The sequence below is a fragment of the Cetorhinus maximus genome, chromosome 13 (assembly GCF_964194155.1).
Source record: "Cetorhinus maximus chromosome 13, sCetMax3.hap1.1, whole genome shotgun sequence".
Taxonomy (NCBI): domain Eukaryota; kingdom Metazoa; phylum Chordata; class Chondrichthyes; order Lamniformes; family Cetorhinidae; genus Cetorhinus; species Cetorhinus maximus.
The window spans coordinates 80,635,299-80,645,358 of NC_135891.1; the positions used below are offsets into that span (position 1 = coordinate 80,635,299).

The 10,060-nt window shown below is 45.9% G+C and overlaps 1 non-coding gene across 1 annotated transcript; it reads left to right on the plus strand.

Moving 5' to 3' along the window:
* Positions 1-6,657: 6,657 nt before the first annotated feature.
* trnag-ucc (transfer RNA glycine (anticodon UCC)) lies at positions 6,658-6,729 on the plus strand. The gene has a single exon. It is a non-coding gene; the product is annotated as a tRNA-Gly (tRNA).
* The last annotated feature ends 3,331 nt before the right edge of the window (positions 6,730-10,060 follow it).

A 10,060-nucleotide genomic window follows, 5' to 3' on the forward strand; every position in this document is an offset into this window, starting at 1 on the left:
TTCTTGATTTCAGCATTAATGGTCCCTCCTGTAAGTTGACTGTGCATCCGCTACAGTCTGCCTAATGTCTGGTTGTAAAGACTAACCTGGATCTTATAAGCACTGATTCCCTCTTGCATGCACTGGACCATGATCTTGCATTTGTTCCCCTGGCTTTCTGGAAGGTGTACTGATGAACATTCTAGCGAGAAGAAGACAACCGTGGATCAACAAACTGATGTATTTTGCATGAAGCAAGATTGAACAGAATATAGATTTTGACAGTGAGATAAAACTATCATAAATGTGGTAACTACAGAGGAATCTCCCTGCTGTCAGCCACAGGGAAGATCATCGCAAGAATCCTCCTCAATTGCCCCAAAGTTCAAGAGTTGGAGGGCAGAGGTATGGTGGCCATTACCAAGGAGAAGGTGCTCGGAAAACTGAAAGGTCTGAAGGTGGATAAATCACCTGGACCAGATGGATTCCAGAGTTCTGAAGGAGATAGTGGAGGCGTTGATGATCTTTCAGGAATCACTGGAGTCAGGGAGGGTCCCAGAGGACTGGAAAATCGCTAATGTAACCCCCCCTGTTTAAGAAGGGAGTGAGGCAAAAGACGGGAAATTACAGGCCGATTAGCCTGACCTCGGTCGTTGGTAAGATTTTAGAGTCCATTATTAAGGATGATATTTCAGAATACTTGGAAGTGCATGGTAAAATCGGGCAAAGTCAGCATGGTTTCATCAAGGGGAGGTCATGCCTGACAAATCTGTTCGAATTCTTTGAGGAGGTAACGAGTAGGTTAGACAAAGGAGAGCCAATGGATGTTATCTACTTGGACTTCCAGAAGGCCTTTGACAAGGTGCCGCACAGGAGGCTGCTCAGTAAGATAGCCCATGGTGTTAGAGGCAAGGTACTAGCATGGATAGAAGATTGGCTGTCTGGCAGGAGGCAGAGAGTGGGGATGAAGGGGTCCTTCTCAGGATGGCGGCCGGTGACTAGTGGAGTTCTGCAGGGGTCAGTGTTGGGACCACAACTTTTCACTTTATACATTAATGATCTAGATGAAGGAACTGAGGGCAATCTGGCTAAGTTTGCAGATGATACAAAGATAGGTGGAGGGGCAGGTAGCATTGAGGAGGCGGGGAGGCTGCAGAAGGATTTGGACAGGTTAGGGGAATGGGCAAAGAAGTGGCAGATGGAATACAATGTGGGGAAGTGTGAGGTCATGCACTTTGGTAGGGTGAATAGAGGCATAGACTATTTTCTAAATGGGGAGAGAATTCAGAAATCTGGAGTGCAAAGGGACTTGGGAGTCCTAGTCCAGGATTCTCTTAAGGTTAACTTGCAGGTTGAGTCGGTAGTTAGGAAGGCAAATGCAATGTTGGTATTTATTTCGAGAGGACTAGAATATAAAAGCAGGGATGTGCTGCTGAGGCTTCATAAGGCTCTGGTCAGACCACATTTAGAATATTGTGAGCAATTTTGGGCGCCGTATCTCAGGAAGGATGTGCTGGCCCTGGAGAGGGTCCAGAGGAGGTTCACGAGAATGATCCCAGGAATGAAAGGCTTAACATATGAGGAATGTTTGAGGACTCTGGGTCTATACTCGATGGAGTTTAGAAGGATGCAGGGAGATCTGATTGAAACTTATAGAATACTGAAAGGCCTGGATAGAGTGGACATGGGGAAGATGTTTCCATTAGTAGGAGAGACTAGGACCCGAGGGCACAGCCTCAGAGTAAAGGGAAGACCTTTTAGAACAGATGAGGAGAAACTTCTTTGGCCAGAGAGTGGTGAATCTATGGAATTCATTGCCACAGAAGGCTGTGGAGGCCTGGTCATCGAGTGTATTTAAGACCGAGATAGATAGGTTCTTGATTGGTAAGGGGATCAAAGGTTACGGGGAGAAGGCGGGAGAATGGGGTTCAGAAACTTATCAGCCATGATTGAGTGGCAGAGCAGACTCGATGGGCTGAATGGCCCAATTTCTGCTCCTAGGTCTTATGATCTTATGCCTTCTCCCTGTGGCTGCAGAGCTCCTCCCAGAGTTGCAATGCAGATTCTGCCCACTAGGGGGCACAATAGACATGATCTTACCATACAGCAACTGCAAGAGAAATGCAGGGAACAGCACCAACCCTGCCAAATGGCCTTCTTTGGCATCACAAAAGCCTTCAACACTGTCAATCACAAAGGATTATGGAGTATCCTCCGTTTCGGCTGACCCCAAAAGTTTGTCACCATCCTCTGCCTGCTCCATGGTGACATGCAGGCCGTGATCCTGACCAATGGATCCACCACAGACCCAATCCATGTTCGGACAGGTGATGAGCAAGGCTGTGTCATCGCACCGACGCTCTTAATCTTCCTTGCTGCAATGCTCCATCTCACCCTCAGCAAGCTGCCTGCTGGGGTGGAGCTGAACCATAGAACAAACATGAAACTGTTCAACCTCTGCTGCCTGCAGGCCAGATCCAAGGTTGTCCCATCCTCTGTCGTTGAGCTACAGTGTGAAGACAATGCTTGCATCTGCGCATGCTCAGAGGGCGAGCTCCAAACTATCGTCAACACCTTCACCGAGGCGTACGAGAGCATAGGCCTTACACTAAACATCCGTGAGACAAAGGCCCTCTACCAGCCTGCTCCCTCCACACCGCACTGCTGCCCCCCCCCCCCCCCCCCCCCCTCCCAGTTATCAAAATCCACAACAAGGCCTTAGAAGCCTATTGTCAACAAGGGCAGACATCAACGACAAGGTTCAACATCGCCTTCAGTGTTGGCACAGCCTTTGGCCACCTGAGGAAGAGAGTGTTTGAAGGCCAGGACCTCAAACCTGGCACCAGGCTCATGGCCTACAGAGCAGTAGTGATACCCGCCCTCCTACATGGCTCAGAGATGTGGACAATGTACAGCAGGCACCTCAAAGCTCTGGAGAAGTACCACCAGTGCTGCCTCTGCAAGATCCTGCAAATCCAATGGCAGGATAGGCACACCAACATCAGTGTTCTTGCTCAGGCCAACATCCCCAGCATCGAAGCATTGACCACGCTCGAACAGCCCCGCCACATCGTCCGCATGCCTGACACGAGACTCCTAAAACAAGTGCTCTACTCAGAGCTTCGATAGGGCAAGTGAGCCCCAGGAGGGCAGAGGAAACATTTCAGGGTCACCCTCAAAGCCTCCTTGAAAAAGTGAAACATCCCCACCGACATTGGGCGGTCTTGGTCCAGGGATTCCCAGAATTGGAGGGAAAGCATCCGGGAAGGAGCTGAAAACCTACACTCTCATCACCAAGGGCTAGCTTAAGCCAAATATCAACACGAAAGGAGCGTGTGGCAACTCGGGCACCCCAACCGCCCTTTCCCCTTACCACTGTCTGCCCCACCTGCGGCAGAGACTGTGGGTTGCACATTAGACTTCAGTCACCTGAGCTCATTTTTAGTGTGGAAGCAAGTCATCTTATACCAAGAGACAGCCCAAGAAGATGAGGAGATCATGGTGTAAAAGTCAACTCGGTGCCAAAATGCATGTTTAGGCTTATATTCAGCATATAAATGTACCCCACTCAGCTCCTCCCATTTTTCAGCTGATAAATGCATGTCTAGGGCTGTACTCACATTAGGAGTTGGCATCAATTTTTCAGCTCAGATACATTTTTAGGGCTATACTTGCCTTATAAGTTGGCGCATGGGATCAAGTGGGCAGTGCAGACTGTGCTGAAAGGATGATGCACTGGAGCTTAAGACATGCCCACACAGTGCATGGTGACCAGTGGACAGGGACACCACCACCTTTTCAAAGGCAATTAGGGATGGGTAAGAATTTTTAAAAAGCCTGTTTGATGACATCCCATCCACCACCTTAAACAAACTCCCTCTGTCACCAGGCAGCACTGTGTACCATGTACAAAATACACTGCAGCATCTCAGCAAGACACCTTCAGCAGCACCTTCCAAACCCATGACCTTTATTATAAATAATAATATATTATACTATTTCACTACAAGAATTAGGAATCAAATACATGGGAACACCACCACTTGCAAGTTCCTCTCCAAATCTCACATGGTCCTGGCTTGGACCTAAATCGCTGTTCCCTCACTGTCTCTGGACCAAAATCTTGGAACTTCCTAACAACACTGTGGATGTACCTACACCACATAGACTGCAGCAATTCAAGAAGGTGGATCACCACCACCTCATGTGTAATTATGATTGGACAAATGCTGGCTTTGTTGGCAATGCTCACATCCCAAGAATGAATTTTAAAAATTGAGCACAAAAGTCACATAGATATTTGAAAATATTGTCTTTTTATCTCACTTTGTTTTAGCAACGGTTGTTAAAATATTGGAAATGGTTTAAAAAAGTTGTTAGATTGGGAAGAGTGGTACAGGAGTGGGGAGAAGGTGAGCTGAGGAGGCTGAAGTAAGGTAGCAGAGGGTTAGGTGTAAAATTATTTATGGAGAGATGGAATGAGAGAGTGAGTGTGGGAGGGAGAGGGGGGAGATGGGATGCGAAAGAGAGATGGCAGAAGAGCAGGAGCGATCTTGGTGAGCGGGCTGCATTGACGGCAATTAGAGCTATTTCACATTTTGGAGCTGCTTGTCCGTGATTTTCTATTTCCAACCTTTACATAATGGGAATGATCAGGATGAAATGCTGTAGTGGTTCAGTGGTAGAATGCTGGCCTGCCACGTGGGAGGCCTGGGCTTCATTCTCGGCCAAAGCAAGGCAACTCCTCCCAAGGCATTTTATGAATATATTAAGGGCAAGAGGGTAACCAGGAAAAGAGTAGGGCCCATTAGGGACCATAGTGGCAATCTGTGCGTGGAGCCAGAGGACGTAGGTGAGGTTTTGAATGATTACTTTTCATCTGTGTTCACTGTGGAGAAGGACGATGTCAGTGTAGAAATCAGGGAGGGTGACCGTGATATACTCGAACAAATTAGCATTGAAAGGGAACAGGTATTAGCAGTTGTAGTGAGCTTAAAAGTGGAAAAATCCCCAGGCCCAGATGAGATGTATTCCAGGCTGCTATGTGAGGCAAGGGAGGAGATAGCAGGGGCTCCGACATTAATTTTCAAATCCTCTCTGGCCACAGGAGAGGTGCCAGAGGACTGGAGGACAGCAAATTATTCAAGGAGGGTAGTAGGGATAAACCAGGCCAGTGTGTCTAACGTCAGTGGTAGGGAAACTATTGGAAAACATTCTGAGGGATAGGATTAACCTCCACCTGGAGGAGCAGGGATTAATAAGGGATAGCATAGCTTTGTCAAGGGGAGATCATGTCTAACAAATTTGAATTTTTAGAGGAGGTGACTAGTTATGTAGATGAAAGTAGTGCAGTTGATGTAGTCTACATGGGCTTCAGTAAGACAAGGTCCTGTATGGGAGAATGGTCAAGAAGGTAAGAGCCCATGGGATCCAGGGTAATTTGGCAAATTGGATCCAAAATTAGCAGGAGACAGAGGGCGATGGTAGAAGGTTGTTTTTGCGATTGGAAGCCTGTGACGAGTGGTGTACCGCAGGGATCAGTGCTGGGACCCTTGCTGTTTGTAATGTACATTAATGATTTAGAAGTGAATATAGGCGGTATGATCAGTAAGTTTGCAGATGACATGAAAATTGGTGGTGTTGTAAGTAGTGAGGAGGAAAGCCTTAGGTTACAGGATGATATAGATGGGCTGGTAAAATGGGCAGAGAAGTGGCAAGTGGAATTTAGTTATGAGGAGTGTGAGGTGATGCATTTTGGGAGGACTAACACGGCAAGGGAATATACAATGAATGGTAGGACCCTAGGAAGTACAGAGGATCAGGGGGACCTTGGTGTACATGTCCGTAGATCCCTGAAGGCAGCAGCACAGGTGGATGAGGTGGTTAAGAAGACACATGGGATACTTGCCTTTATTTGCCAAGGCATAGAATATAAGAGCAGGGAGGTTAAGTTGGAGCTGTATAAAACGCTAGTTAGGCCACAGCTGGAGTAGTGTGTGCAGTTCTAGTCGCCACACTATAGGAAGGATGTGATTGCACTGGAGAGGGTGCAGAGGAGATTCACCAGGATGTTGCCTGGGTTGGAGCATTTCAGCTATGAAGAGAGACTGGATGGGCTCGGGTTACCATAAGAGGTAGGAACAGAAGTAGGCTATTCGCCCCATCGAGTCTGGTCTGCCATTCAATGAGATCATGGCTGATAATCCTCTGTTGTTTTCCTTAGAGCAGAGAAGGCTGAGGGGGGACCTGATAGAGGTGTAAAAAATTATGAGGGGCATAGATATGGTAGATAGGAAGAAACTTTTCCCCTTAGCAGAGGTGTCAATAACCAGGGAGCATAGATTTAAGGTAAGGGGCAGGAGGTTTAGAGGGGATTTGAGGAAATATTTTTTCAACCAGAGGGTGGTTGGAATCTGGAACACACTGCCTGAGGGGGTGGTAGAGGCAGGAACCCTTGCAACATTTAAGAAATATTTAGGTGAGCACTTGAAACACCATAGCCTTCAGGGCTATGGGGCAAGTGCTGGAAAATGGGATTAGAATAGATAGGTGCTTGATGGCTGGCACAGACATGATGGGCTGAAGGGCCTGTTTCTGTGCTGTATAACTAACTATATACAACTTCTGAGCTCTAATAATGTTGACATGAAGGCTGTACTTACCCTCTTACACATCTGTGCGATGGTGGTATAGTGGTGAGCATAGCTGCCTTCCAAGCAGTTGACCCGGGTTCGATTCCCGGCCATCGCAAGTATTTTTTTATTAAAAACTATGAAGGCAGAACCTGTGTATTTTTTAGGTGCTGGACTCAGTGTCTGAACCTGGCAGCTGATGTTTCAATTAAACTGTTAACAATGTAACAGGCTCGGACATTGCGACAGTCTATGGGATCTATTGCCACCCGGTGGCCATCGTCAGTATCGCACCATTCACTGCCGGCTCCTGGCCTCTTCCGTGAAGCAGGAATGCTGCAACCAGGGACTCCGGGATTGCAACCTCTCGCATAACCAAGAACCTGCCACCAAATTCTATTATTTTTTCCTTCCTTCACTCCCGCTTTGGTTTCTGTTCGTACTGTTCCAACGTGTTTTCATCTGAGCTTGTACAACACGTGGAGCTATTTGACTATGGTGGGCATCACAGATGGGATCGACATTAATTACCCAATATCCCAGTTAGGAGGGTGGAGAAGGTATGCTCAATTACAAACATCTATTCCTTATTGTGGCTTATTAGTTCCAGTTTTGTGAAAATGGGACAAATGGGGTTGTTTAGTGGCAGCTGAGGACTATTTCCCCACAATTTGAGAAGGGAACTAGGCTAAGAAGCATAAACTCCAGAAAGGGAGCAGCTCTTTATTTTACACTCAATAGGCTAATATTTATTGCCCATCAATGGTTAGCCTGAAAAGGTGGTGGTTTGCTGCCTTCTGGAAGCAATAGGGATTTGGCTGATTGACCTGCTGGGCCACTCTGAGTGAAGTTAAGCATGAACCGCATTGGTGTGTGACTAGAGTCACATGCAGACATTACCCTGTAAGGATGACAGGTTTCCTTCTTTAAAGAACATCAATTGGATTTTTGCAACTCCTGATAGCTCCATGGTGAGTTTTTACTGATAGCACAAAAAGCTGCACTCTGCTGTTAAACTGGAAACTAATGGAGGTGATTAAAAAGTGGACTGATAACAATGGCATGAAACATTTTTTTTGCAAAAATATACTTTATTTATAAAATACCTGAAAGAACATTACAAAACATTTCAAAATGGCCATCACAGAAAGTGCCATAATATTCAGGTTTTCCACGTAGATCATGTTGCACCCTGAGGTGCTTCAATACAATCAAAGGAACATTACAGCCATAACAGACAGTCAGACTGTGCAATGATATTTAAGTTGTCTACATAGATCACGTTGCACTCTGAGGTGCTTCAACACAATTGTGACACATGTAATATTCACTGTATTCATCAATGTGAGTCATACAGCCCGAGGGGGTCTATACAATTCCCAGCCCCTTGGTGCACTATGGCTTGAGAGAAACATGTTGGTACTAAGGCTCCCTTTGATGTTGAAGTGCCTCATGTCCTGCTTAGGGGGGGTGCTGAAGACATTTGCTGTCCTACATTACAATGAGGACAACACTTCAAAAATTCATTGGTTGTAAACTGCTTTGTGACATTCTACGGTTTTGAAAGGTGCTACATAAATGCAAGTCTTTTTTTCTTATTTCATGTGATTTTTAAGCAATGACTGACATTTGAAGCCAATACTATGTAGCTTGGGGGCGACTGAGAAGAAATTTCGGTTTTCTCTCAGCCAGGGGTAAGGATTACATCGGGATGGTCAAAACCATTGCAGACCTACTGAAGATGTTTTTGACCGTGTGATCTCGCTGTCTTCATCTTCAAAAATCCCAGATCAAGCCTTAGTTATTTATTGTTGTGGGGTTGGTGGGTGGTGGTGCAGACAGTCAGTCGCAGCACTGTTAAATACCCAGCAGAAAAGTACCCAAGCTTTGGGACCAATACTAAGCATCATTAGCATGAAATATCCCAGCCTATCTGTGCTTGGAATTGTCCTATAAGCAACTTCAGAACCAACCAGGCTCTCTCAGGTACCTGACCCAATTCTCATCTTCCATCTGTGTTCCTCACAGGTTTTCTGTATCTTTATTGTCAACATAACACCAGCAAGTACTCAACTAAGTAATTTATTGGTTGTAAAGCACTTTGGAACATCCCAATATGAAAGATATTATATAAATGGCAATTCTTCCCTGCTTTAGCTGATTAAAGCAGAGGCCATTAAAACAAGCAGCATTTTTTCTCTTGGAATAAATTGATATTAATGCTCTGAAGAAGAGTCATAAGGACTCGAAACCTTAACTCTGGTTTTTTTTCTCCACAGATGCTGTTAGATCTGCTGAATTTTTCCAGCATTTTCTGTTTTTGTTTCAGATTTCCAGAATCCGCAGTATTTTGCTTTTATCTTTGATATTAATGCTAATGGGCCACTGTATTCTCTCCATTGGCACATAGTTCTAACTGTATAATTAATTCTATGCATCCCCTTCCTTTACAATAGTAGGGCCTCCAAAATAGGTGGTAATCCTTGACAACAGCACTACATCAGTCGACAATCTAAATATAGCCACAGGAAACAAAAGCAACCAAAAGTAGCAGCAGAAAGTGAAAACACACTCCCCGCCCCCATCCCTGCCCTTACCTTGTACATGTTGGTAAAATGGGTTCATTACTGCTGACCTGAATGAATCTGCCACAGCTCTGTTTGTTCATGATCTGTGTTTGTGCATGTGTGCATGAGCATGTGTGTGTATTCGCGTGCGTGCTTGTGTGCATGAGCACGTGTATCTGTGTGTGTCTGTGTGACCTGTATGTCTGTGTGCGTGTATCCGTATGTAGTGTGTGCTTATGTACATGTGAGCATGAGCATGTGTGTGTATGTGTTATGTGTGTGTGCGTGCTTGTGTGCATGAGCACATGTGTATCTGTGTGTGTCTGTGTGACCTGTATGGCTATGTGCATGTATCTGTATGTAGTGTGTGCTTATGTACATATGAGCATGTGTGTGTCTGTGTGTGTGTATGTTATGTGTGCATGTGAGCATGAGCATGTATGTGCACACGTATGTGTGCCATTTCATGCTCCTCCCATTCAGTTTTCAAGGTTGCAGTTCTCTCAAGTGCCAATAGATGTCCCTGTATCTTTGCACACTACCAAATGGTGCCTTCCCTCTCTATGTTGTGCAGACTCACACATCTTCCAACCACCTCTTGTCCCCTTCTCGCCTTTGAATCGATTTAGACTGGAGGCAGGACTTAAAACACATGGAAAAGTCGGAGAAGAAACAAGAAGCCAGGCTGATGAGCCGTTGTGCGATGACATTCTGCTGCATTCCCAGGATGCACCCTGGAGTTACACCATGGAACTTCGGCCCAGAATTGCTGGAAATTTCCTCCCTCTCTGCTGCTGTAACCTTGCCAGAAGCGTGATGGAAACTCTGTCTACGTGAGCAAATGGGAGCTTCCTGCCTCACATTTTGGTGATGATGTGTTGG